Source organism: Camelus dromedarius, chromosome X (genome assembly GCF_036321535.1).
Source record: "Camelus dromedarius isolate mCamDro1 chromosome X, mCamDro1.pat, whole genome shotgun sequence".
NCBI lineage: Eukaryota > Metazoa > Chordata > Mammalia > Artiodactyla > Camelidae > Camelus > Camelus dromedarius.
In genome coordinates this window covers 14,517,928-14,541,781 of record NC_087472.1, presented here as the reverse complement: position 1 = coordinate 14,541,781, position 23,854 = coordinate 14,517,928, and the positions used below count along the sequence as shown (strand labels likewise).

The following is a 23,854-nucleotide window of genomic DNA, read 5'->3' as shown; positions in this document are numbered from 1 at the left end:
GTCATCTAGGACTGGTCCATCACTCTCCCCAGTGCCTGCCTAGTGGGGAGCAGTAGTGACAATGCTCCTTCAGAAAAGAGCAAGAACACTTTTGTCCCCTTACCTCCATCCCAGCAGACTTGTTCATGCAGCCCTTGGATATGGCTCTCTGCTTGGACCCTGGGCCTTCTCCTTGGACACAGGCCATCCCCTGGGCACGTTGATGCTGCCCCCACAAAAATACCTGCTCTTTCTGGACCAACCCTGTATCATCTCACATTCCCAGCCGGGCTACCCCCACCCTGTACCCTGCTCGTCCCAGGAAGAGAATTAGAGTGGGCAAACAGGACCAGGGCAGTGGAAGGAGACCTCTGGGGGGGAACACGATCAAACATATATATTTTGGAAATTAAGCCCTTGATAAATTAGGAGTATAGGATTAACAAATACACAACACTATATATAAAATAGATAAACAACAAAGGTTTATTATATAGCATAGGGAACTATATTCAGTATCTTGTGAAAACTTATAAAGGAAAAGAATTTTTTAAAGAATATATATATGTGTGTGTGTGTGTGTGTGTGTATAAAACAGAATCACTTTGAGGTATACCTGAAACTAACACAATATTGTAAATCAACTATACTTCAGTTTAAAAAAAAAAAAAACTGGCTGTGCACGAGTGACTGTCCCTGTCGCTGAAGGCCTCAGCAACACGACATCCCAACCAGGGCTTTCTGACGTAGTTCAAGGAAGCCGCCACGAGATGGCGGTGCTCCACCAGCACCGGCCAGCCTCGCGTTGGCGCGTGGAGCATTCAACCAGCTTTGGCTGAATTCGCTTTCTGCAAATGAACAAACCACGAGGATGAGATACACAGGTTTTCGAGTTATACGAGGTGCAAGATCTCGCGCAAATAAGAACTCATGAACTGATGACGTGCTTCCGATTTCTATGCACGCTACAGCAAGAGCTGCAGATACAGCTGAGGAGCAGGGCACCCCCGTAAGTCACGGGGACATTTCCGAGCACCATCCGTGCTGGAGATGGTCAGTCCCATCTTGAAACCAGGCGCAAGGCGGTTGGAGCGGGCTGGGGAGGGGGAAACCAGCTGGGTTCGACCCCGGGCTCTTAAGGTTACGAGCCACGTGGCTTTGACCAGGTCCCTCACGTTCTCTGCGCTTCGCTTTCTTCGTCTGCGAAATGATTAGTAATCCCGAGGTTCTGCGAGGAATTGGTGAAATAACGCGTATCAGTCAGTGACCACTGAGCACGAGGCCTGACACGTGGAAGCTCGTGTCTTTGTTAGTGATCGGCCTTATTCAGAGCTGGTCAGACAAGCCGCTCAGTCTCAGGGACGTCAGAAGGCAGCACTGCATCAGGGTCGAGGGCACAAACTCTGTCGTTCCATACAGCAGCTCTGCCACTTAACAGGGGCTGCGGGATGCCACTTGGCCTGTTGGAGCTGCAGCTTCATGACTGGTCAAATTACCGTGTGCAACACCCACCTGGAGGCCTGTCGCGGGGTCAGATGCAGCCCCAAGTGGAGCGAGCGTGGGGAAGGGCCCTGCTGCATGGGTGGTGGTTGCCGTGGGAACCCGGCCTCAGGGGCATCACCGGGACGCACCCGCCCCGAACCAAGGCACTCCTTCTGCCTTGTCTGCACCTCATTCACCCAGTTCTTGTCCGCTCGCCCTTAGCTGCCCAGTGAGTGGCCTAGCTCCAAAGGGAGAAAAAAGAAAACATGAGACGGAGGGGATTCTGTCCATCGGAGGGGATTCTGTCCATCAGCAGTTCACCGGATTTGGAAAACACAAAGCCACTCTATGACTTTGATGGCGGTACTACAGCTGAAATCCGCAGTGAGCCTCCCTGAAGCTCACAGCCTTCTCTGCTGGCTCCCAGCTTTCCTGGAAACGTCCAGAGTCCTAGGACGCCTGAAGCTTTGGCCTCCCGCAGCCACAGGAACAAGCCTGTAGGTGCTGACACTCCTCGCAAGTGCCTCTGGGAGCACGACGACTGAAGGATGAGAGCTCCGTGAGATTCCTGCACTCACTCGTTCTGACCTCTGCCTCCACCATTCCTCTCTAGGCTTTTCCTGTGTATTCCACAGAGCATAGGGTTTGTTCAGCCTCTTATACCACAGAGGACTTAAAACTGCAAAGTCAGCCACATCATTTTTCCTCTGGAAACTTTATGGAACTTTAGACAAGTCTCACCTGGGGCTCCGGAGGTCTTTGTCTGAACTACCCAGTTAAAATCCACCTGTTCTGGTATCTCTTTCCCTTAAGAATACCTTCTGCTTTCTAATTTATGATGGTATTTTATCTTATCACAGTTATTATAGTTCTCAGGCATGAAAGCTGATTGGCATCCTAGCTTGTAGCTCAGTCTCTGGTGAGTACGCCTCAATTTTTGACTCTTGCAAAAATTAGTTCATTATCCTGCAATGACAAGAACCAGCTCTTAGATGTGGTAACCAAGTAGATTCTGAACACAGATCTAGCTGCCTATGGAGCACTCAAATGTTCAAAATCAAACTGTTCCAAGTTGAATTTGTCTTTTCTTTTTTTCAAACATTTTTTATTGATTTATAATCATTTTACAATGTTGTGTCAAATTCCAGTGTAGATATTTCCCTGTGCTATACAGTATTTGTTTATCTATTCTACATTTTGAAATCCCAGTCTATCCCTTCCCACCCCCAACCCCCTTGGCAACCACAAGTTTGTATTCTGTGTCTATGAGTCTGTTTCTGTTTTGTATTTATGCTTTATTTGTTTGTTTTTTTTTAGATTCCACATATGAGCAATCTCATATGGTATTTTTCTTTCCCTTTCTGGCTTACTTCACTTAGAGTGACATTCTCCAGGAGCATCCATGTTGCTGCAAATGGCATTATGTTGTCGGTTTTTATGGCTGAATAGTATCCCATTGTATAAATATACGACCTCTTCTTTATCCAGTCATCTGTTGATGGACATTTAGGCTGTTTCCATGTCTTGGCTATTGTAAATAATGTTGCTATGAACCTTGGGGTGCAGGTGTCTTTTTGAAGTAGGGTCCCTTCTGGATATAAGCCCAGGAGTGGGATTCCTGGGTCATACGGTAAGTCTATTCCTAGTCTTTTGAGGAATCTCCATACTGTTTTCCACAGTGGCTGCACCAAACTGCATTCCCACCAGCAGTGTAGGAGAGCACAAATATTATGAAAAACTATATGGAACCAAAATTGATAACCTAGAGGAGATGGACAAATTTCTGGAAACATACAGTCCACCAAGACTGAACCAAGAAGAAACCGACCACTTGAACAAACCAATCACTAGAAATTAAATTGAATTAGCAATAAAAAAAAAAAACTCCCTACCAATAAAAGTCCAGGACCGGATGGCTTCACCAGGGAATTCTACCAAACATACAAAGAAGAGCTCATACCAGTCCTTCTCAAACTCTTCCAGAAGATTGAAAAGGAGGGAATACTCCCAAACCCATTCTATGAAGCCACCATCACCCTGATACCAAAACCTGAATTTGTCTTTTCTAAAACCTCAAAATATCCTTCTTTTCTTTCTTGCTTCCCTGTCTTGGGTGGTGTCACCACCATCCAATCAAAAATCAGACGTCATCTCTGAGTCCTTCTCCTCCATGTATTCAGTTGCTTAGTAAGACTCTACTTCCTGTGGTTTCTGGACTCCACCCCACCCCCTCTATCCCTATCAGCCTTTCCTTGGTTTTGATACAAATTATTGACTCTCCGCAAGTTTCCTGTCACTGTCTACCTGTTCCCAGGTTTTCAGTGCCCCTCCCCGCACGATTGCCACATTCATCCTCCTTGTCTCAGATAATGTGGATCATGAAAACCATAAGTATGGTCATGCCATTCTCCTCTCAAGCATCTTTCAACAAATCTTGAAGCTAAGGACTGGGCCACATCTCCAGAGCCTCTGGCCCCTTCTCTCTGAGGACACCTAGTGGCTTGGGGGAACACAGCATGAGGATGCTGTACTGCATATCAGGCTGCTGTATGAAGTCTACAGAAAGCCATCAGATAAGAGTCTTCCTGGTGTACACGAGTATTCTAGAGGAAGCACGTGCTCTATTCATCTTTTCATTGCTTCCCTTGGATCGATACTAGGCACTGACACTATATAATAATATATTATATATAATAAATAACACTTTATTAAGGAAACAAAGGGAGTAGGTAAATTAACAGCTCCTTATGAAAGCAGAAATCAAATAATACAATTAAACGAGGGCAGAAGACCTAAATAGACATTTTTCCAAACAAGATATACAAATGGCCCACAGGGACATAAAAAGATGCTCTACATCAAAATTATCAGGGAAATGCAAATCAGAACCACAATGACATACCACCTCACACCTGTTAGAATGGCCATTACCAAAAAGATTAAAAATAATGAGTGTTGGCAAGGAAGTGAAAAGGGAAATCCTTGTGCAAAGTTGGTGAGAATGTAAATTGGTGTAGTTACAATGGAAGAAAATGTGGAGGTTTCTCACAGACACACACACACACAAAAGACTAAAAATAGAACTAACATATGATCAAGCAATTCCACTACTGGGTATATATCAAAAAAAAAAAGGGAAAACTCTAATCTGAAAAGATGCTTCAGCCTACATAATAAGTGCCTTCTCAGAAGGAAACAATCCGTCCAAGTCCACAAGGGAATTAGTAAAATATGTACATTTTCCCAATAAAATGTGTGTGTTGGAGAACTTCCCACTCGTAGATTTTGTTATTCGCAGTGACTGCGAGCGTGATGGGTGAAGACGCGTCTCTGTGTGTGCCTGAAAGCGTGTGCCGGGGCAGGGCTCTGAGCTCTGTGGTCTGGGGCATTGGTGGCAGGGGGTTGGAGGCAGGGGCTTGGTGGCAGGGGGTGGGGTCTCCAGGCCAAGGCTGAAGTTCTCCCCTTGCTAAGGTAAGAAAGGGAGTAGGTGATCTGGCACCTTCCTTTGCGAAGTGATCCTTTTGGCCACCAGGTGAGAAGCACAAGTACGTGCCTGGAGGCTGTGGGCATGGGGGGCACCTCCTGGTCCTGCTCAGGGTGAGGCGTAGGTGGGGTGGCCGGTACGCTTCTGCAGAACATCAGCCCCGAAGTCCTGAGGCGCGAACCTGGGAGCAGTGAGCACACAACACCGTGAACTCCTGGTCCAGTCTGCATCAGAACCCAAATCCCCTGAGTCTTAGGACTTCTTCACTGTGGCACACTCACTGCCTGTCTTTGAATGGACAGAATCAAGAGGTAACTCAATGGTAGATCCTTCTTGCTGTCGTTCATTGCTTAACCATATCAAGAGTCTACCCACTCTCTGTGTAAAATTTCCAGTATTAAACTTACATTTCGTCCGTATAGGTGAGCATGGATTAAACATTTTATCCGTCAGCCTTTTAGTTGGCCATTTGATGCTGGAATCCTCATCCCAGGAGAACGTTAAGGTCCATTTTCATCTGCCTAATGACCCTTTGGCCTTGTGGTCATTAAAATCTTCTCCCTGGGGAAGAGAGGGCAAGACTGTGGTGGTGTGTTCTGACCGAAGACGTGCCCGCTGGGTGAGTGGGCTCGGGTCTCTCCCTGGGATTTCATGAAGCTGTTGGGCTGCAGGTGTCAGGAACTCAGATCTTGCCACCCAGCCTAGAGGGCCTCCTGCCTGAGGGCTCCCCCCGCATCTGGAGGTCAGAGAAGCCCTCCTGCTCTCCCGCTGCAGCTGGCATTGACTTCTTTCTGTCACTAGTACTACCCACTCCCGTGTTAAAGAACCAGATGCCCTTCAGGCTCTGAGCTCCTCGCACTCAGCTATGCAGATCCATGCCGACAGCCAGGTGAGATTTGGGGGTTACCCCTCACGTGTACTCTTAACGTAGGAGCGGCAAGTATTAAGTAACTAATGAGCGGGCAGGCTGTGTGTTTTCCATGAGAACTGGGAGTTTGGGCTCTGGGGAAGTCCTGAGGGCTGTGTGAGTAATTTCTTCCATTTTTTGAGGGCTTTGGATGGGCCAGGCTGTGTGTATCCGTCTCATAACCATTGTTGTGGGGATAAATGTGCTGATGAAAGGAAGTGTGTTTCAAGCACTGGACACTGACACTCAGAGTTAGGGATCTTGGTGCACAGGCACGTGGATGGAGCTGTATCCATGATGCCCAGCCCACGTGTGCACATAGAGAGCTTTGTTATTCCAGTGGTCAAGGGTCTAAGGCTCAGGCCTCTCCACACACCTCAGGGGGTCCCTTCCCCCTTCTGCTCTCTCCCTTTTCCTTGAAAGTGGCATCAACTTGGAGATGAGCTGGCAGGACTCAGGCAGCCTGGAGGAAGGAGGGACGGCCAGGGGCCCGCCCACTCTGAGGTCCTTTTCTGCTTTTTTCTCTGATTCCTTCCCCCACCCCAGGGAGGCCAAGACCTGAAAGGCATGGAGCTCCTTTCTGCCAAGACTTTGGGAGAGACTGATGATCACCCCCTGACGTTCCCGATGGTCCTCCAGGCACTGCAGGGATTTTGGTGAGGCCCCGAGCAAGGGCAGACTCAGGCTGGGAGGGCTGTGCTTGTCCAGGAAGCCCCCGGGGCAAAAGTCTCCTCCAGACACAGGGAGACGGACAGCAGGGCTGGTCCTCTCTGCCTTCCTCCTTCCTTCCCATTCTTTTTCTCTGTCTATCTATCACTCTGTCTCTGTGTCCATCTGTCTGTTTCCCATGGACACAGAGTGTGCTTCAGGCCTGGTCTCCAGCCAGAGAGGCACAGACGTGAAGGTCTGGTCCCTACTGGGAGGGCTCTGAGTTTCTCTACTGATCCAGTCAAGTAGTCTGGGTCAGCGTTGGGCCACCATGGCTCTTCCAAATGAAGGTCTACTCTTGGTGACTGTCCCAAGTCCCAGAACAAGACCCAAGACCGTTCCCAGGCCCTGGCCCAGCCCTGTGGTGGGGCAGCACGGAGCCCTCCTCATGAGGGGAAGGAGGAGGGGCAACCCTGACACTAACCATCCACAGGTAGGCCGAACTGCACCGTCCTACGCCAGACTGCCCTCCCTCCAGGAAGCAGGCACCCGTCACAGGTTCCCAGGGACACCCTCACACTGACCGGCCGACAGATGGGCCAAGGTCTTGACCAGGCAGTCGACAGAGGAAAGTTACAGATGCCCAGTGAGCATTCCAGATCACTTGCATGCAATGTTCTTCAAACCCATTCAGACAAAGGAAACTACAACACTAGTTTTCCTGAGAAGATTTACAGTGAAGGCTGACAACTCTAATATTCAGAATACAGGAAAACAGGCACTTTGATTCCATTCATGAGTGGGTGAAGAATGGTAGAAGTCTTTGGTAGGAGGTTTGTAAATATTGTATAAATGCAGAATGTGAATGACCCTTTTTGACATAATGCATTCACAGTATTAAGCAAACCCTTTAGGAACCAGGGGTCGGGTACAGCTCAGTGGTGGGGTGCACGCTAGGCATGTGCTAGGCGTGCACAAGGTCTTGGGTTCAGTCCCTGGTCCCTCCACTACAAAAAAAAAGGTTTAAAAATAAGTTAATTCATTTATTAAATGAAATTTTAAAACCGTTTGGAGTGTAAATAAATAAATAAAACTATTTCTCTATTTTGGGGGAAAAATTATGAAGTACATTTGCGAGGTATTAGCTTTTCTCTAGTAGATCTTAAAATTTAAAGAGAGTTCTGAGCATCCCATTTTGATAAGGTCCTGAAGAAGTGGATGTTCTCTCAGATGTTTTTTAGGCAACTGACAAAAATAGCTTTGCATTTCAGGCTGAGATCTCTGTCTACACTCTGAGTGCAGAGACAGCATGTAGCTCACCAGATAAGAGCTGGGTGTGTGAGGCCAATTTGCTAGCATTTGAATCCTGGCTTTGGTACCACCTAGCCACACGGCTTCAGAAAACGTACAGAATGTCTCTGAATCTCTCTTTCCTCATCTGTAAAACAGGGGCAGCAGTATCTACCTTCAAAGGCTCTGACGAGGATTAAATGAGTTAATATTCGCAAAACACTTCCACTGGGATCTGAAATACACTGAACTGTGGGTTCAGCTTTATTATTATGACCATGACCTTGGGAGAATCACTTTATCACACTCAGCGAACACCTCCTTGAGCGCGGGGTCTTGGCCCTGCATTGTTGTGCGGAACATTTGCTGTCACTCACTGAACTCCTGCTGAGTGCTAGGTGTCTGGCTCTGCCCTGTTCACTGTTGACTCTGCTCCTACAACAGGCCTGCCAGGGGCTTCCCAGGAGTCTCGTTTCACACACTTGCTTAAGGGCATAAGGCTGAGAAGTGGGGGAATGTAGATTTTAACTCCAAAGGCCACGTTCTTTGCAGTTGATTATTCACAGTACAGGAATGGGAAAAGGAAGACAATGAAAGGTTATCTAAGGCTTGCGTAATGCTTTTGTGCTGCTGAAACAGAGATTTAGTTGAACGAAGGTTCGCTAGAGCTTCCTACCAGGTCTGTCTTGTGGGCAGCGGTTCCTGGAGACCCCAAACTTAATGCGGGCTGCAGCTGGGAGGTAGTCTGTTCTCACCGATACAGCTCTAAGTTCTGGTGTGGCACTCTTCGGGATTTGAGATCAGTTAGGGAACAAGAAGCGTATGACACATCAGACTTTTCTTCCCAATTCCTCCTGCTGCGACTATCACTTAACTGAATTTTGTTCCAATGGATTACATTTTTTGATTTTTAAAATATGTTTTTATTGAAGTATAGTCAGTTTACCATGTTGTGTCAATGTCTGGGGTATAGCACAATACTTCAGTCATATAGGAACATACATATATTCGTTTTCATATTTTCTTTCACCATAAGTTACTACAAGATATTGGATGCAGTTCCGTACGCTAGACAGTATAAACTTGTTGTTTGTCTGTTGCAATAAATTATATCTATTCTTGTCACAACTCTCAGATTTTTAAAGGGTAATAAAAATAGTTACAAGTTTCTGGAAGACATTTCAACAATGAATATCAAAGCATTAGAATTGTCTAACACTTTTTGTCCCAGAGGATCCACTTCCAGAAGTTTGTCCTGTGGATGGAAAACATGCCCCAGCATGCTGACCGTGCCAGGAACACACTTCATGGGGAAGCAAGTTCAGCAACGAGTCTGCGGCCCTGAAATTCACCAGTCTCCCCGTGGGCCCAGCACTGAAAGCAGCTGGCATGATGCTCTAGAAGGATACGGGAGGAGAGGGACCAAGAGTGGGTTCTGAGGGCCACTGGGAGGCAAGGAGACAGGAAGTGCTAAGGAGATGAGAATATATGGAGGAGGGGACAGAGCCAGAGGTCTGTTACTGGGTCCTGACTCTACAGCCAGTGGTGAATTGTCTAGTGAGGTCTTTGGACTGTTGATGCATTAGGAACTCTCCTTCTTCTGACCAGAATGACATCTCTGAGCAAACAGGTAATTGAGCCACAGAGATGCCTTTAGGTGTAGAAGGGGCAGGTGATGAGACCACCGGCACCAGGGTGCCGTAATCATCCTGGCACTGCAGAGACACAAAGAATCAAGCCATGACCTGCTGCATCTTACCTTCTGTACCCCGGACTCCTGCCTTCCGTCTCCCTTCTTGCTGTCGATCGGTAAGCACACCCTCAAAATCTGAGCCTTCCTTGGGGTTCTGCTGGCCCTCTTCTCAGCCCATTCTGTATCCTGTATCAGGAGATCCCAGCCACTGCAGGACTCCCACATCAAACCTCCTGCAAGGACTGCCAGCTCTGGGTCTCTTCTTCTCTCACTTCCAGACCTCATTTCCACTGAACTACTATTCATCTTTATTTCCAATCTTATCGACACCTCAGACTTCTGGCAACGTGCACTGTTCATCTTTCCTTCTTTCTCCCCCCAAGCTGTTCTGCCCTTGTGTCTCTTCTCACTTGATGGCACCACCATCCAAACAGGCAATGGCACCATCAAACTTGCAGTAGCCCCTGACTCTCTGAGCGCCCGTTCTTCACCTAGCGGCCACTGCACGTACGCTCCTTACCACCTCACCCATGTTTTTCACTCAGTCTTCGGAGCTCCAGCATTCATTACCACCCTCCTGGATTCCAGCAACACCTTCTTATGACTAAATAGCCTCCCTTTCCCTGATGACCCTCTGTTCTGTTCTGCTCCGCACACTGACACCCAAATGATAGGCCTGAAAAGCGCATGGCATGTCTGGAGTCTACCAACCCAGGGTTCCTTGCTTTGGGCCACGTGTCCCCTCATCTTTGGCCACTTACATCGTCACCTCTCTTCTCCAGTCAAGTCAGAGTATGCATTCTCCCGATTCGGCCACAGCCGTGATCTTGAACACTTCTGCTCCTGTGCTCTTCCCGATCCTTTAAACCGCCTCCTCTCTCCCCCCCGGGGGGGGGGCACAGCAGCTCTCCTGAGACCCGCATTTCAGCCTGCTGCATGCTTTCCTAACAGACTGGCCTGGGGTAGTCAACCAAATCTTCAGGACCGCTTGCCAGTTCCTCTGTCAGAGCATCGCCCTCACTGTGCTTTCTGGCAAAACCAGTGAGTGGACAGGAGAGTTTACGGAATCCGCAAGGGGAAGTATTTCTGGGGAATCTCCCAGTGAAAAGTACTATTTCAGGATCTCCTTGTGTGCTTATTGAATCTTCGTATGTGTTGTGCTGTATACTGAGCTAGGTTGCACCAGGAAAAAATAAACTAGTCAGCTGATGAATTGGAAACTAGCGGCAAACGTTTGAGAATGAGACATAGACCCAAATAAGTTGTGCAAGACTTAACCCATCCAAGAGCAGAGATGTTAGCATAGAGGACAGTAACAAAGTGTGGAATAAAGAATTGGCAAACTGGACAATGTGTTGTAAGACGTGGATTATGTGATATGAATGGTCAGCAGGAAAGGAATTCGAGAAAGCAAATTAGTGTCAGCTGGGACAGCATGGGGACGTCTCCAGAAAGGAGGTGACATTTGACCAGACGGACGCATGATGATAATAAGATGTCAGACTTGACTTGAAAGCTTCCTGTGTGCCAGTCCCTAGTGTAAATCCTTTGCAGTAACTCACTGAGCGTCACGGCAGCCTGGTGACATGGTTCTTACTGGTATCCTCACTCTGCTGATTAGGAAACGGAGACACAGAAAGCAATGAAGGATATTCAGCTGGTGAGAGGAATAGCTGTGATACGGACCAAGCAGCACACCTCAAGCCCTACGCTTAACCGCTATCCACAGTGCACGGTAGGTAAGGGGTAAGTGATTATTTTCTGCAGACAGGCCACGGTTGTGGAATGAAGTATGGATGAGTCCAGAATGAGCTGTGACCACTGATCAAGGAGACACTGGTGATCCAAGACAGGACCCGTGTGATGTTGGTCATCGTATGCCGGGTATTAAGAGGGTTGAGCGCGTATCCATCTGCTGAGGCCAGTCAGAGGGACAAGCTTCAAGGACCTGGCACATCCTGGGACAGGATTCACATCAATGAATCCTGTTTTCCTTCTCTCCCCTCCCCATAGGGACTAAGTTGCCTGATGCGCCACTTCACTGATTGCTGGACCAGGCCTGCAACAACTCTCCTGCCCTCTGGATCCTCGTCAGAGTCTTATCCCACAACCGCAGCTCTGGAAGAGCTCACCCAGGAGCTATCTCGGAACTTGCAAATGAGCAGCCAGACTCTAATGGAGAAGACACCCGTCTGGGCCAATGGCTGTGTCCTTAGCACTGCCCAATGTCTGGCTGCCTGTTTCCACTATGTTAGTTTCCTCACCCATAGGTTGGAACTACTTTTAATTTATTTGATTTTGCTCTTTCTTCCAAGTTCTGTTTGAAGACTATGACGCTATCTCTGACAGCTGCGGCTGACTGTGATGTTTCCCGCGTATTAGTCAGAGGTATTCAAACAAACAGAGCCAATAAGAGATGTTTTCTATATACATATGTGTGTGTGAGTGTGTATATGTATATACACACACATATACATAGACACATACATATATACATATAAAGGAGATTTATCCTGAGGAAATTGGTTCATAGATTTACAGAGGCTACGTGCCACGATCTCCTGTCTGCAAGCGGTAATGTCAAGAAAGCCAGAGGGGTAATGCAGTCCAAGTCTGAAGGCCTGAGAACCAGGGGCGCCGATGGGGTGACTCCCAGTCCAAGAGCAGGAGAGGATGAGGAGAAATGTTCCACCTCAAGCAGTGACACAGGCGGAAAGGGGCCAAATCTTCCTTCCTCTCTCTCTTGTTCTGTTCAGGCTCTCAGTGGGTTGGATGATGCCTGCCCACCCACACTGGGGAAGGCCCTCTACTTTACTGAGTCACCAATGCAAATGCTAATCTCATCCAGAAACAGGCTCACAGATACAACCAGAAATAATGTTTAATCTGGGCATCCCATGACCAGTCAAGTTGACACACAAAAAAACAACCATCACGGTGGGCAGGGCAATGTCATGGACTACTGCGTGACCATGTGCACACAACGACGCCTCACAACCCGCCCCCCCTCACCCCCACATATGACCTTTCCCTTGGGCAGGACAGTACTGGCATTTGATCATCCTTCCGACGAGCCCTGGGCACTGTGACTGTGCAGGCCAACTGACATGACCCGGTGGCTGTGTGGTCTATCCACCTCAGTGGAGTGGAGATGAGTTAAGCACCCAAGGTAGTCAGCCCTAGGGGAGTGGCAGCTTCCTGTCTGCAAGATTCACCAATGGAAGGCAGCTGCAGAAATCTCTCAGCAGACGGCCTCCTGGAAAGAAGGGGCTTCATCTCACTTTGCATGATCATGGAGCTTAGGGACCTTTGCTGCAGAGACATGAAGTCCCCGTATCTTTCTTCTATAGCAACAGGAGGAATAACTCTTTTTGGGCTAGGAGTGGGAAAGAGCTAGAGAACTGATTATGCCTGGGTCTTGAAGGGAGGGCAAGAGTTCCACAGACAGAAAGGTGGGAAACGATATAAAAATCCTGAAAAAGGTGGCTGGCAGTTCTTTGGATCCATCGCTAGGACCAATCCTGGGAGGCTGCCATGCATTACTTTGTCCTCGGTATTCCCTGACCTCCCCCAAGTGTCTGCAACCTGAACTGACTTGCCAAAATTCCAAGTACAAACCTTGGGTCCTTCACACACTGCCCAGCCGTGTACTATCCGATCCTAGAGCTCGCACGATTCCCCTGCATCTCTGCCCTGATGTTTCTTCATGTCCGTATCTAATAGTGAAGAACTCACACTTACCTGTCAGGGTGGGAAGGGTAGAGCATGGAAGGCTTCCTGGAGGAGGAGACCATTGATCTAGGGCTGGGTAAAGTGGATAAGCAAGATTTCCAAAGTCTGAGATGACAGGAAACAAAGGAAAAGATACGTGCCAAGGCTTCAGAAGTAGAGCCAGGCGTTGAAGGATGGACACAGATGTAGAAAGAGAACAGTATGAGCAATGATTTCAGTGCTTTGGCTGGGCCTTGAGAAATGGGCACTTTGCAGCAGACCACCTGGGGCAATGGACAACCTCGCCGTCAATCATTGCAGGCCCACCAATCACGATGGCGGGGGGCGGGGCCGTAGGACGTCCGCGGCGCCCTAACACGTCACTAAGCTCGCGACCCTGGATTGTACAGCGCGGCTTCCGTGGACCGTTCCTCCGCGTGATGAGGGGACATGGCGGCTCCCTTTCCAGTGACCTCAAAAGTGTAAGTTTCATTGATTTCACTTCGTAGTGGGCTGTCCGCCGTGTGATTCGGAGAGAATCGGGTAGCTGGTGTGTCCGGGTACACTTTGACAGACGTGCGTCCCGGGCTCCTGGGCGGTTGGCGGAGAAGGCCTCCTGGCCGCGTTCGGCCGCAGTGCTGGGCTTTCTGTGCCAACGTGGTGAAACGTTCAGAACGTGTTCTCTGTTTAAACGCGGGTCTTGGACCGCCCCCTCCCCCAGGTCGTGGGCTTAACGCTTTGCGGTGTTTGCGGCGTAAAGGGTGGAGAGGGCTGGCGCGGCTGGCCGGGTTGGGGTGGGTGTGGGTCCGGCCCAGCGCGGTGGCCGTTGGGCGCCGCGAGCCGCTTTTGCCTTTCGCTGTCCGGGGTCGTTGGGTGGATGGCGTCGCCGGGGATTTGTTTGCGTCTTGGTCTTGGCCGTTTTCGCGAGATTGCTTACCAGTGACAGGCTGCCTTTGAGCGCGGTTTTGTGTTTCATTTAACCACACGGCTTTAAGGTTAATAATATCTGTTGGTTGAATTTCGGAATGGTCGTCTTCATGTGTTGCCTGAAAAAGAAAAAAATGATGAGAATTTCAAGGTGAAAATGAGTAAACAGGTGGCCTGGTCCTTAATCCTGTTCCTCGGTTCCCTGCGGGTGCTGCGGTTACAGACACGTTGACTTTGTTACAATGTCAGCTTTCAGAATAACGTGATCTTGACAGTTTCCCATCAAAGTTTGGATCTGACTTTTTGTTGTGGTTGGAAACTCTTGCAGCGGCAGGCAGCAGCAAGGTGGCCTGGATGGGACTGTGGGAAATAGACTTCCAGGCTGTGGACACTCAGCGGCTCAGATACGTCTTCCCCTAGAATGGCAACATGGATCGGAAGGTAATTTAAAGCATTTCTATCTATGAAAAAGGGTAAAGATGGGACCTGTGGACCACATGGGTGGTGGGAAATGGTGGCCTGCCAGAGCACGCCCACAGCTGCAGGGTGGACATTTATCTGGGAGGGATCCTGGAAACACAGGATACAATGAAAGTAATGCAAAGGTCAGTCCTCCTTCGGATGTTCACCCTGCCATGCGTTCTTGGCCATGTCTTTGCTTGCAGACTTGGCTGGGACCGCACATCCTGTTTGATCCACAGTCTGCAGTATCTGAGTCTAAAAGTTTCATAGCTCTTTCTCACTATCTTCTTTGAGCTTCAGTTTCCTGTTTCGCACAGCAGGATTCATACCATGGTGTCATGGATGTTGTGAGAATCAAGTGTGATGACCTCGGTTAAGGGCTTAGCCCACAGGTGGTGCTCAAGGAATCCCGACCCCATTTCCGGAGTCCACATATTGGAGCCGAACACGCTGGTGTTTGGTTCAACTCTCCTTCTTACCACTGCTTCCCACTCTTGTCCAAGCTCTTTAGCCTTTGGCATCTTATCATTGAAATGGTTGTTCCCTTTCTCAGGGCCAGCAGGCTACCTTAGAAGTTACTCAAGGATCTCCTCGGAAAGCACACCTCTTTAATCCAACTGTGAAGCAACAGGGACGCCCAGGACGCCAGGCTTTTCCTTCCTCTCAGCAACGTTCTGCTCTGATCAACTCGACACCTTACGTGGAGGCGGCTGTGGCTCAACACCTGCACCTGTGAGGACTTTGTAGCGCGTGAACCCTTGCAGGCAGAGGGTGCCTGTAGCCTGGCAGTGCCAGAAAGGTCTTCACTTCTTTCCTTTTCTGTATAAATCACTTCTTTTCTGTGTGGTGTTGAATTTATCGAATTCCGGTGAAGACATTTGGTCATTCGAAGGGGCGCTTGTAGCAGGGGGTGGGCGTTAAACAGAAACACGCACTGTTCTGAAGTGTTCTCAAAGAGGCTCGTAACCCTCAGGCTCAGCAGCTAACTCTGGTTCCTCTACTTCCTCTGCTTGCCTATTGGTACCAGTTTCAGCCAGAACCTGGCATCATAGAAGCTGAAGTTCAGCCACCCGAGTTCAAAGTGCACGTCTGTTTATTGAGGAGAAGTGAGAGTGCCTAGCCTCTTCCCAGCACATGGGCATCTCCTGCTCTTTTGGTTTATCCCTGTAATGGGTTAAATTACTTTAAATCCTTGGAAGATGGGGGTCATGGTTCATTTCTCACTCAGTGAAAAACTGAAACATATGCTCTTCAGGAGAGGCTTTATCCTGACCAGTGTTCCTTCACCAGGAGACATGACGGTGACCACACCTGGCTCATTTGCTAGTCAAAGCAGTTGTGAAACTTACCAGTAACCATGGCGCCTCCACTTCCTTCCACACAGATTTGTGCCCGCTGCCGTCTGCATTCTTCCTGAGTCTTCTCATTGGAGGGCCTAAATGCATTTTTTTCATTTTCATTTTCATTTGCATTTTGTAGCACCTCTATTGTGGTGCGGTTCCTGTACAGTAAAGTGCACGTATTTCAAATGTACAATGCGATGGGTCTTGCAAGATGTATCCACCAGAAATGAACTGTTTGGTGGGCGATTCTGCTGAGTACTAGCGCTGTAGGAAGCGGTCACAAGGCAGGGCATCCCTAACAGGCTTTTTCTGATTGGTGGCAACCTCAGGAATTGGGACCCTTGAGGAGGGAGGAGGTGATACTACTGAGACTCGAGCTGGATGGAAGCTGGCTGCTTAGTTCTTTGCCCGGGAGCGCATTCCTAGGCCTGCCTTGTCCTGAGGCGTGTGCTCCATCAGCGTTTCCGCGCGTGTGGGAATGGTAATGTACTGTTGAGTTTTTAAGTGCGGTCTCCCCCGTCAGGCTCATGTTTGTCTTAACTATTCCTTCATGCCCCTTGTTTCTGTGGGTGACAGGAACAGAATGGGTAATAGTGGACACTCGAAGGCAAGGCCTTTTGAAATGAGATGTCTTCTCTGTTGTACTGATTCCCTGCTACATGCAGACAGTAGTTGACTTGCGACAGCAGCAGGCATTTTGAGAGGCTCGTTAGCCCACTGGAAATGATGGTGGTGGTGGTGGTGGTAGCCATGATGGTGGCTGTGGCGGTGAGGGTGCTGATTAAGAAAAAAAGCCACAGCTGTCACTGGTAGAAAGCTGAATAGAATGGAGAACTGTCCTTAGTTCTTTTCATTGGTTTATTACCGAATCGTCTCAAACCCTGTGGTTTAAAGACTGGTAGGGTCTGTTTCCCAGAGAACAGTCATGGTGTGCAGAATGGATTTTGCCATGGTAACAGAGCCAGCAAAACTGTATAGGGGGCATCATAGCCAGGTTTAACGGGTCCTGTATCTTGTGGTATTAATCACTAAGCTGCGAGAAGCCTTCTTAAGTAACATTTTCTTGCGTGAGAAACCAGCGGTTACCCACACCTCCGTGTGCTCCCCCTTTCTGCTGAGCGTGGTTATCCCGAGGTCACACAGTGTGTTTTTGCAGTAGGAGCCATAAGTGGTCGTGATAATGTCATAAAAGTTGGGAGAATACATTTTGAACCAAATGGCTTTCATGGCTGAGTTGCCGGCCACCATGATTGTCGGTTCTTTTTGAGAGAAAATGACAGAGGGTAGAGGGCCAGACAAGGGCCGGAGCGTCCTGATCAGGAAAGATGGAATACCTAGAGGATAGGTCCTTCCTTCAGAGGCCTGCAGCCTGCAGGTGGGGAGAGGACCGGGGACAGCAGCACTGCAAAGAGCTGCTCGTAGAGATCGAGGGCAAGGGGCTGGGGTGTGAAAGTTATGAGAAGCATCGGCGTTCAAATAAGTGTCTTGTGCCCCTTCCGCATCCCTGGTACTGCCTGGGACCGGCACAGCACGGGGACCAGGGTGTCAGTGCACGTGGCTGAGTGCGCCACGAGAAGGCACGGCCTTGTGGCAAAGAGGAGACTTTCGTGCTGGGGGGCTGCTCCTGATTTTCTAGCATCCCTGAGGCTTTTGGACTTTGCTGCTAGGGAAGTTCTTGTGCTTGTGCCTCATGCTGTGCCCTGCCTTAGGCTGGGGAAAGTGGCTCAGGAAAGGTGGGCCTTCGCCCTCCTACGCTGGGGCCTAGCACGGTCCTCCGAGGGAGTCTCCTGAGAGGCACCTGCTGACGCTGATGTTGAACGTGGTGAATGATCCCACGTGGGCGAGCTGACCGCCCAGCGTCTCATGTTGTACTGAGCTGTGCTCCTCAGAGAGGCTAATGAGAGTGAGCTGCTGTTGCTGGTGTGTTCTGATACTCTGGCCAGACAGCTCTCCTGTCGACACTCCCGTGGCTCGGATGCCTTGTTGAAGTCCTGCCCAGGGCACACACCGGCCACGGCTGCGTGGGAGGCGTGATACGTGTTGGGTCCGGGGGAAGAAGTTGGCCGTGGCCGGTTGTCGGGCCTCGGTGCTGATCCGAAGGAGCTGAACAGAACCAGTCCCAGGCTGCAGGGCAGTGGCGAGTTGGGGGTCCTTAAGATTTCCACTTGCATGTGTGTGGACGCGGTTGGAGCGTGTCCGTGTTCGCTGTCTGCCCGCTTCCGCTGAGACACTCTGCACGTGGGTTGGAAGACAGGCCCCCGGGGGGGGGGGTTCCGTCAGTGGACAGTGCATGAAGCCGGGGCGTTGGGATCCTCGGGGACAGGTGCGGATGAGCCTGGATGTCCAGGGACCTCCCGGGTCAGGTGTCCGGGCTGGAGGAGGGAGCCCTCCTATGCTTCTTGCTGAAGAGGGCACCCCCCCCAGGCCGTGGCTGTCCCGTCCCCGGTTTATGTGCTGGGAAGCATTGCTGCTTGGTGGTCTGGCCCCTCTGCCATTTTGGTCTCCCTGTTGGGGTAGCTGACCCTCCCTCAAGGGGACCTTGTCTGCACTGTCAAGGAAGAGGCAGTGCTCAGCAGCAATGAGAATTCGTGCATTGTGCGTGACACTGCGCTACCGGAGGGGTGGCAGGGGATGGGGGTTGCACTTTGAGGAGGGAGGGGTGCTGTGATTTCCCCGTTTCGGGCTTTTGATGTCTCTCGATTAGAGAAATCTGGGGCCGGCATGTAAGTGGTCCCCAGGGATCTGAGGAGGCTCTGCGGGTATGAGAGCGACCGTGGGGAGGACAAGGGGCTTTGGTGTGAAAGTTGTGGTGGGTGTTGGTGAAGTCAGGGATATGTCTCCTGTCCCCTTACCCTGTTTCTCCCACTACCTCTGGGTGTCCCCGGCTGTGATGGAGAAGATAGCACGGCACACTGATGGGTGTGCAGTGAGAAAATGTGGGCCTCTTGCAAAGGTGAGACATTAAAATTGGGAGCAGGTCCTTATACGTCATTTTCCTAGTGACTCGTGGGCCTCTCCGCCAGGGGAAGGCTTTGCTGTGTCTGCCTCTCTCTGTGTGCTGTTTTATGTTGTTTATTGAATTTCCTACTGTTGCGTAATAACAGAATCTGAGGGAGCTCTGAGGAGGAACAGCCGTTGCTGAAACCCTCCTGAGACACTGTCTCCCGCACAGCCCCTCAGCGTTCCATCTTCCTTGATCTTCTCCTGCAGCTTTGTTGGCTCTTGGGCACTGGCTTTGATGGCCATCTCTCTCTCTGATTTTCAGGAGGGTGTAGCAGAGTTTCTGGCTTCAGCTGCTCAAGTTGTTCCCTGTTTACTTACCTCTCGCCCTGTACAGGCATCCTTTGCTGCCAGGTCCTTGAGGGAACATTCCTGGCTTGTAAAATTGGCAGGAGGCTTCTTTAGCTTTTCGAAAAGATTTGCATACATTGCAAAGAGGCAGAGAAAGAGCTGACAAGTTTTCCAAAGGAAACCCTCCCAGAAAAGGGAGGGATGAAAGCCTCCTCTCTTTTTCCGACAGGGATTAAGGAAACCTTGGTTTCTCCTCCTGCTCTGTGTTTGGGCTCCGCATCCTACCGTGACACACCAGGTCCCCTTGGCATCTGCCACCTCCCACAAGTGGGGCTTCCCGAGTCCTGGCCAGAGTCCAGCCTGTGCAGAGAACTTCTTTAAGTGGAAGTCATGCCAATGGTACCTTGAGGAAAAGGGACAAGTAGGAGCGAGTGTTCCCCCTCCGGCTTGCTTATGCGTTTGTCAGTGTCTGTGCCCTGATGGCGAGTTCTCTGTGATCAGTCCGAGGGAGGAATACAGCCACAAGCCTTGTTTTCCGATGTTTTCAGTCGATACACTGATGTGTCCAGTCTTGCCAGTTGGAACTGCACTCTTCCTCTCATGTCCTCCCTCTCCTGAGTGTCCTGGAGGAAATAAATCCTCCCACGTGGCTGAGGAATTTGTAGAACACTTCTGTTTCTCCAATAAAATGTGTGTGTTGGGAAACTTCCTACTCGTAGATTTTGTTATTCGCAGTGACTGCGAGCGTGATGGGTGAAGATGCGTCTCTGTGTGTGCCTGAAAGCATGTGCCGGGGCGGGGCTCTGAGCTCTGTGGTCTGGGGCATTGGTGGCAGGGGGTTGGTGGCAGGGGGTTGGTGGCAGGGGGCGGGGTCTCCAGGCCAAGGCTGAAGTTCTCCCCTTGCTAAGGTAAGAAAGGGAGTAGGTGATCTGGCACCTTCCTTTGCGAAGTGATCCTTTTGGCCACCAGGTGAGAAGCACAAGTACGTGCCTGGAGGCTGTGGGCGTGGGGGGCACCTCCTGGTCCTGCTCAGGGTGAGGCGTAGGTGGGGTGGCCGGTACGCTTCTGCAGAACATCAGCCCCGAAGTCCTGAGGCGCGAACCTGGGAGCAGTGAGCACACAGTTTTAACTCCTGGTGCTATCTCTTTGGAATGCAATTCTGTTGCTTCTGAAGTGTTTCTCACTGTCCCACACTACCTTGTTTTATCAAATCTTAGTAAAGGCAGAATCCAGAAATGCAGGTCAGTGAAAGGGTATTTGTGACATTGTCCCTTAAAAATATCAATATATTTTCCATCACTTGTATAAAATTTCCAATTAACCAAAATTCCAAGTCTTCAGTACAGCTTACCATGGCTTAAACATTCATGAAATCCCTTATTCTTGTGGCTATGAAGCATCCGCCCAGGAAAGGAGGGGAAGACTGTCATAGTCTGTCCTGACTGAAGATGTGCCCAGTGGGTCGGTTGTCACGGGTTTCTCCCTGGGATTTCATTAAGCTCTTGGGCTGCTCTATTCATGCTAATCAGTCTAGAGACCCTAAGCTGCAAAGTCTCACATCCTGCCTGAGGGCTTCCCCAGGATGCAGAGGTCAGAGAAGCGCTTGTGTTCTATCGCAGCTGGAATTGATTTCCATACTGGCTCCTGCCCTCTATGTTCCAGGACGGGTAGCCCATTAAGCTGCTCCCATCCACCTATGCTCATCCACACCTGTGCCCAGTATAATGTCTTCATAACATGTGCCCCTGTCACCAGGGATCCTCAGAAATGCTGTTTCAGGTGGTGACTCCATTTCAACACCAACAGTCACTGGTTGCCACAGAAGGCATTCTCAAGCTTTGATGGGAACCCAGCGATGGAGGTCTGTCACAGTTCAGAGGAGGCTTCCAATGCCCAGACGGTTTCCCAGCTCCAGTTCCATCAGTCATCCATTATCGTCACAATGCCTAAGAGCTATGACAACTTCAGACTGCAGTTTGGGGGCATCATGTACATGACTGGGGACACTAGTTGCTTGACGGGGAACACAGCTGCTTGCCATCTGGATTAACTTTCAAAGAGATGGTTTAGACCCAGCCTAATTTCTGTTTAAGCAACAAGACAGGTTAAGGGAGCTTGGAAACAGCTTTGCTTACATGGGGCACTACCCTCAGAGAGAAAACCCAAGCAAGGGATGCAGGACATGAGTCCTGCCCAAGGTCAGTCAGAGCAAATTTGAGAAGGGAACATATCTTTAGAGCCTCACTGCCTGTCCTTTAGGGACCTCCTTCCCTTCCCCTCTTCTCCCCTCCCTCTTCTTCATCCTCCTCTCCTTCCCCAACAAGGTATCTGGATACAGAGGGAATTTATATAAGATGTTTGCAGAGAAAGGAAGCACCTGTCCCTTTGCTCTCTCATGGTCTTTGGACTTCGGACGTTGGCCATTCCATAACTAATCTGGGCTGACTGTAGGCACACACCAGCCATGCTGGTGTCTGTACTTGCTGATGTGGCTTCCAGTAAGGAGATATGTGAGTTCGTCACCAGTTGTGGGTTCTGGCCAGCAGAAGTCCCACCGACACGGAATGAATTACTCAAGACTCTGTGGAAAAGTCAAGAGAGCGAGAGGGAGTCGGGAGCCAACTCCACGAGCCTCTCAAATCTCTCATGTTTATTGAGTACAGTCAAAGGAGGAATGCAGGAATTTAGGGAGGGACAGGGTGGGATCACAATGAGTACAAAGGCTTTGCTTATTGTTGGTGTTTGGCTCAAGGTCAGAAGACCCTTTTTGGTGAATCATGTTCGTGTTGAGCCTTTCAGCTTATCAGGGAGGAATGTTTGAGAATCAGCTGCATAACAACTTGGACTCAGGCGGCTGTGCCTGCCTTAGGTTGCCCTCTCAGGGGACCTTCCCCGTCATTGGCTCACCAGCCTTCTCACCTCTGAGTCTGCAGCTTTTTATAACTTGTTTACCATTCCAGCCCAAGGCTGTTTTGGGGGTAGAAGACTATCTAACAGCAGGTCCGCCCAGTGTTTATAGTGTTTATAGCCGAGGGCCTGGGTCATTGCTAAAACCTCAACTATGCAAGCAAGGTGGTTACTAAGCACATCTTCTTTAAGGAGATAAGCGGCTGGGGTCTGTTACAATTTGTTAACCCAATCATTGGCTCCCACATATCCCCCTTTTTTGTTTTGATTAAAAGGGATCATTCTTGATTTCAGAAGGGACATCATCACCTGGCACTCCTGATTTGAAGAGGCACGGAGGGAGTAAATTACCTTGCAGACTGTAAGAAAAACACAAACGATTACTTTACAAAATCCAACAATAACCCAGATGCAGAGGTTGAGGCCATTAAACCAGTTGGTAGGGTTAAGCCATTTTATATTATGTAATTCCTGTCCCATATTTGTTTGAGTCTCCTTTTGAATGTAAATGAGTTGCTGATGCAGCTGGGCAAAAAGAGTATCAACATTATTTTGTAAATCAGAAGAAAAGACTCCTTGCAGTTGTTTTTCAATAACGTCCCAAGAATACTGGGAGTGGTTATATTTAAGAGGAGTAACAAGTATCTTATCATGTTGCCAATCACACTGCAGGGGCTGGCGATCGACAATGGCTTGTTGTTGGTCACCAAGCCATTCCAAAGCAGCTTCCAAGGCCTGAAGCCAACACATAATTCCATCATCAATTTGAGTCTGAGTTATCATAGCCTGAGTAACATTAGTCATAACATGATTAACAACCTGAGCGGTATGGATTGATTTAGTAAGGGACACCGTTGCTACTGAAGCAGTGGCAAGAGTAACAGCTGAGATGATAAAAGCAATCAGCTAACCAATAAAGCGTTTTGGTCTCCACTTTGAAATTGCATGAGTTCATTTAACAAAACCAATTTTGCCCTCCCAGGGGCGGGTTAAATTAACAGGTAGTCAAACCTGAGGTTGTCACTTTAGAATGAGTACCTGTGAGATACTGAGAAGTAATGTTCATTGGGCTAATACAGGAAGTGTACCAGGCCGGAGGCCGGACATGGGTAGTATAAAATCCATCTTCTAATGTAACATTAAGGATAGAAGATGTCATAAGAAAAACATAAGGGTGAGTAGTACACGATAATACATGATCGGATACATGAGTCTACATCAATACGATAAAACTGAGTATTAACAACTGTGTTAGTAACATATGTACCATGTGATAGAGTCCTGGGAAAGAAAGGCAAAGCAATGCACCAGAGATTAATGTGCCAGGGACTATGGGCATGAGAGTTAGAGAGGCGTAAAATAGGCCCGGAGAGTCCCCCATCTGTCCAGGTTACTTGAGAGGTGACCAGAAGGCCAAAACCAATATGAGTATGATTAGCAGAAAGATATCTTTGTGGGCCCCAATCATAGACTGTATAGTTAAAAAGTGGGGCTCCACGGGGACTGGGTGCCCTGCAAGGGACCCAAGAGACAGATTATAAAGAGTAAAAGAAGCAACAATACCTGAGCTGATGCATGAGAAATTACTGCTAGATATGCCAGAAACCTGTATTTTGGAGTGGGAGGCACTTTTGCCTCCCTCATGACATTAGTGGCCTGAGAATCTAATTTCTTTATCTGGCCCCAAGAGATGTTACTTGCTTCCTGGGTGGAGGCTGCTATCCAGGGTG

The 23,854-nt window shown here is 49.2% G+C and overlaps 1 protein-coding gene and 1 long non-coding RNA gene across 5 annotated transcripts in view; one reads left to right on the top strand and one right to left on the bottom strand.

Annotated features, from left to right (window-relative positions):
• Positions 1-2,274: 2,274 nt before the first annotated feature.
• LOC116150971 (uncharacterized) lies at positions 2,275-13,432 on the bottom strand. Of its 2 annotated transcripts, none has more exons than XR_010379455.1 (3): positions 13,225-13,432; positions 5,353-5,506; positions 2,275-2,427 (listed from the first exon to the last, which is right to left on the bottom strand). It is a non-coding gene; the product is annotated as an uncharacterized LOC116150971 (long non-coding RNA). The 2 variants fall into 2 exon arrangements; XR_004134801.2 differs by lacking the exon at positions 2,275-2,427 and adding an exon at positions 5,030-5,126.
• A 138-nt stretch (positions 13,433-13,570) lies between these two features.
• Positions 13,571-23,854, top strand: part of ZNF75D (zinc finger protein 75D) — a 29,685-nt gene continuing 19,401 nt past the window's right edge. For all 3 annotated transcript variants that reach the window (XM_031446115.2, XM_064482610.1, XM_064482608.1), the window contains exons 1-3: positions 13,571-13,676; positions 14,450-14,562; positions 15,137-15,382. The gene's annotated coding sequence lies outside the window, so the exon portion shown is untranslated. The remainder of the gene's footprint in view (positions 13,677-14,449; positions 14,563-15,136; positions 15,383-23,854) is intronic.